The following is a 5,000-nucleotide window of genomic DNA, read 5'->3' as shown; positions in this document are numbered from 1 at the left end:
TATAAGTCAACATTTCAGCTCTTACTATCCTGTAGTTTTTATTATAGGCTAATATTCCACTATTCCACAAGGATAGGTTGATAAGTTAACAAAAACAGGAAGGAAGAAATAAAGCATTTGAAATGTATCCCACAATTCCACTAAGAGGCATATTGAACTACTGTATTTTTTACATGTTTTTTTCTGCATGGGTCAGCTATCATGTTGTTGTTTGGTGATTTGCTCCTTTACTACATCCACTTCTGAGCAAACAAGCCATATAGGTTGATCATGTAGCCTACTGCTGTCATAGCCTACTGTTCTTTCTTCCATAAAATAACTTTAATTCATATGGTTAACTCTATTATCCTTTCTACTTGTCCCTATAGTCATAGTTAATTTCGGGCTCATTATTTTCAGCGGGGGACTGGCTGATCTGCTGCTCAGGCCACTTTTGTTTTTAGGCCTATAGGCTACTGCATACACAGATCAAGCTTGAGTTTTGTTATCAATATTTGCATTATATTTGCAAAAGTCTATGAATAGCCATATTGGATGATACCAAAATGCTAATATTTTAATTAATTTAATATGTTACTTGCGAATAGGTTGACAATGCTACAACGTCCAGTAGGTTATTAGCCCAATTACACCGTTATAATCATGGCTATCTCTCTTTACCAGTTGCCACTTATGTCTGTCCTCTTCAAAACAATTGGAAGCATGGCACATTTGGCAGCATTTCCCTCCAATACTTTTCGTCTTTTTTACCTGGCCTTTTCAGTCCCTCATGGCATCTTTCTACCATCCATCCTCCCTGACGCTTATCACTACAGGCCGCCGCCCGGCTGGTAGGCCTATCTGAGAAAACTTTTTAGGAAAGACGGGCGTGTGTAGCCAACTTTAAGAGAAGATAGATTAACGTGACAAATGGCAATATTTTTCCCTCGACCGGCCCAAAAGTGAAGCGGCCCACCGGGAATTCTCCCGATTCTCCTGATTACCCACTCCGGGCTTGTCAGCTGTTGTTGTTTTTAAAGTGCTTTATAAATAAACGTGACTTGACTTGACTTGACTATCTACTTTTAAGTGCTTACATAATATCGGCCATTTGTTGGAGGAAAACTCTTTGTAAAAAATGCAATATTAATGTAAATGTTTTAATGAATAAAGTTAATATTCATGTAGACATGTGAGAAGATATGAAGATGTTATTTGAGATTTGCCTTGCTCTTGATTGTTCTGCAACACACACATACACACACACACAAACACACACATACACCCTTCTTGAGCTAAGAACGGTAAAACTCTCATAACACACTCAAAAAAAGTGGCTTGGAAGACAGCACATCATTACATTTATTCAGGGCAGGACTGGGGCAGTAGATGGGCCCAGGTATTTTACTGTAAGCGACCCACCACGATCACTAATATGCAATCCTTGCTGTACCCTATGTTTCTAAAACGGATAGTACCGGTCCTTGATTATGATTGACTGAATCGTGTTCAATGCTGTTGGAAAATCTAACACAAACATACAGTACACCTTGACCACATTTAGTTCTGTAGCAATGTGCTACCACAATTTCTTACAAAAGTTAGAGTAGCTGTGTCTTGATGTTTCAGATAGAGGAAATATATTTCTTGGCAGAAGAATGATTATCTATGAATAAATCATTACATTTGTCGTTGCTGTGCTTTTATTTTATGAAATCTTGCCAGATATATGTAGTAACTGTTTTAGAAAAGCAATAAGCCACTCGAGTCCGTAGGTTCCACAGTTAATGGGGGTTTTGGCTGTTCTAAAATGAGTGGAATCTACGTTCCCTCAGGGCTTATTGCTTAAGTATTGAACTAAGTGCCATGGAACATTGCAAGTGATAACGTGTACTCACTCACTAACTCTCTGACTCACCAACATTGACTCACTCATTTATCGGAGCCACAATGCTGAGCACCAAATGCATTCTTGCTTTGTGTGTCTGTATTGTCCCTCCTGTGAAATGGATTTAAACTTCAGAATATCAGACTGATCTGAATAAGACAAGGGACCAATCTTAATAGGAAATGCAGGGGTGGTCTATCCAGGCTACGTTTCCCTACGTTTCCTATACGCCTCCCTGAGAGACCACACTCTCACACATACATAAAAAAAAAAAAAAAAGTGAATATACTATAATAGTTCAGTTCAGTTCATAACAATTCCATTTCAATGTGGGGTGACAAACGATTTTTCAGTTGCCATTAAGTAGAATGTGGTTTTCCCCGCTCGTTGTCATGGTAACTTCCAGTGTGCCAAGAGGTGTGACTCACGCCTGTAGACCACCGAAACCCCCCTGCCTGCTGCTGACGGCTCAGCTAGCTGTGGTCTACTGAAAGGTCACACTCTCAAGAAGAAGAAAGAAAAGTCCAGCTCAAAGAGGCCAGAACTGCACATGGGTAAATGCAAAACGTAATTCACACAGCCAGGTCTGTAATGTAACACTTATAGAGCAGCCTTTGCATTATTCCTGTGTATAGAATCATCGTTTAAATAATTATCTGGAAAAGTGTTCTAAACATGCTCTTCACAAGGGTAAAAAAAAATGTCGAATTAGACTGGGACAGGGTTAAAGTTATCTAAGACCTAACTATATGATGTCTATATGTACATGGTTTTTGGTTTATAGACTATATCTAATTTCCTCACCATCGCCCTTTGGCCAGTCCCAAATTGTTGTGACAAGTTAGTTAGACAAGTTAGCTTTTATTGAACACTATGGCAGCTGAATGATTTCTCTATAGACCCTTTCAGCAATAAAAACAAAGACAATGCTTGAACGTTCTATTTGGGCCCCAATCTACTTCCTCTGCATTAAGATAACATATGGAATGTTAAAACGGAAGTCTTGTGGGGCCAACTATGATGCTCATAATGGAACTCTCTTGAAAGGGTCCACTATGATGCTGATAATGGAACTCTCTTGAAAGGGTCCATAGTGTTTGTTGCCAAACCAGGACACAGCAGTGATCTAATGTGGGCTGCATTCCCCGCTCAGGTAGGGTTGTAAATTCTAATGGTGAACTTTAAGGAATAAACTGTATTTTTGTGGAACTACATTTATTGACATCCACAGGGAAACATTTGATCTTAAAGAGGGATAGATATCTATAGACATCTACAGGAGAATGCAGAAACAATGTTGGGGGAAAATGAAACTTGTTAGGAACCTGTGAAGATTCTAGAACCTATGGAAAACGTGACTGAAACCCATGACAATTCCAGAGTTTTCCCGATCATGGAACATAAAACATACTTTGAGAAGGCTGCCATATTTGTTGTAATGTGTGTAGCGCTCTCACATCTGGTGTGGCCAGTTCCATTGGCTAGTTGTAATTGTATCTGCATAGGCTTTGTGAACGGAACCCTTTAGTTGCGCACCCAGTGTAGCTAGTCAATACTTTTCATCAAGTCAGAAAAAGTCAGACTTATTAGTTGGGCAATGACACATCATGTTTTGATATGGTTTATATGACCTTGTTATAACATCTTTCCTACCATGCTTTTGCTACGTTGACAAATGTCTAGCTTTAAAATGTTAATACTAGCCAAAAAGACAGCAAAGATTCTACAAACATATTTCAATGAATTCACCATTGATACACCCACGTATGCAGTTACAGTATAACTGCACACATACACACAGACACAGACACACACACACGCACACACACACACACACACACAAATATATATTACATTTTGGGAAACTGGGCTGTTGAGTAGATACAATTGTCATTGTCATTTTGCACCACAGTCGATGGAACATTGGCAGTGGTGCTCAGTTGTGGTACAACATCATTGGAATATTGCATTGAGGGGGATGTAGTTTCTTCAGGCAAAATGTCATTGGAGTAGATGACGATGTCCTCCTGGGAGTTGCAGTAGATGGGCTGGTCTGAGCTTTGAGTGACTGGCTTAACAGTGGAGTACAGTGAGGTCACTGAGGGTCGGTGAGGTGCACCTGCAAGGCAGTAGAGGCTGCTGACCGATGGACTGGTTACTGGAATGCTGCCCAGCTCCTCAGTCATCTCATAGTTACTGGGCTACAGAACGACACATGTATGTGATGATGAACCAACAGAATGACATACAGAAATATGTCTTCAGGGAAGAAAAGAGTAATTCAAATACTTGAGCTCATTGGGTTACAGGATAACACATTATGATGTTGATAAACTAATGGTTATAACGACATACAGAAAAAATATAAGTGAGAATCAAAAAAAAGAAAGAGTTACTAAGAGTTAATAGTTTTGGAGCTACATACAGAGATACTTGGAAGTTGAACAATAAACAAACAAACAGATATATCACATTATTATCAAACACAAACAACAGAGCTGAGTCATTAACTCATTTTATGTGCCACTCAAAGTGGCACTGTAGATTTATGTTATTACCATTAGTCACTAGATGGCAGTAGTGTTTTCAGATGAGAGAGAGAGAGAGAGAGAGAATATTACACAGGTATGGTAGGATTTATGTTTCTTTACAAAACTCTTGGTCTTACCTCCTCTACATGATTACTGTTGCGAAGGCTGGAAGGACCGCAAGCTGTAACAGATTATAACATAGGTCAACATGAGGGAGGTGAGATAGGGTGGGAGTCAAGTGGGTGTGTGTGTGTGTGTGTGTGTGTGTGTGTGTGTGTGTGTGTGTGTGTGTGTGTGTGTGTGTGTGTATGAGTGTGTGTGTGTGTGTGTGTGTGTGTGTGTGTGTGTGTGTGTGTGTGTGTGTGTGTGTATGTATGAGGGTCAATGACGTGACGCTCATTTTTTTGTGTACATATGGGTTACATAAATTTAAAATTGTTAAAATTTTAAAATAATTTGACAAATTATTTTTAAATATCATTTTCATCAAACCCTAATCTTAAAGTTTTGGATTTATTTAATTTTGAAAGAGTATTAACTGAATTTGGGTAAAATTGTCAACACGGTGTAACCACAAAAACATGAACCAAATAATTACACTT

General features: G+C 39.0%; 1 pseudogene; it reads right to left on the bottom strand.

The window, feature by feature from the left end:
- The window catches only part of LOC125297056, a 321,071-nt pseudogene that overhangs the window by 173,608 nt on the left and 142,463 nt on the right, over positions 1–5,000 (bottom strand).

Source organism: Alosa alosa, chromosome 7 (genome assembly GCF_017589495.1).
Source record: "Alosa alosa isolate M-15738 ecotype Scorff River chromosome 7, AALO_Geno_1.1, whole genome shotgun sequence".
Taxonomy (NCBI): Eukaryota; Metazoa; Chordata; class Actinopteri; order Clupeiformes; family Clupeidae; genus Alosa; species Alosa alosa.
The sequence above is the reverse complement of the archived record's forward strand: the minus strand, read 5'-3'. Positions and strand labels throughout refer to the sequence as shown.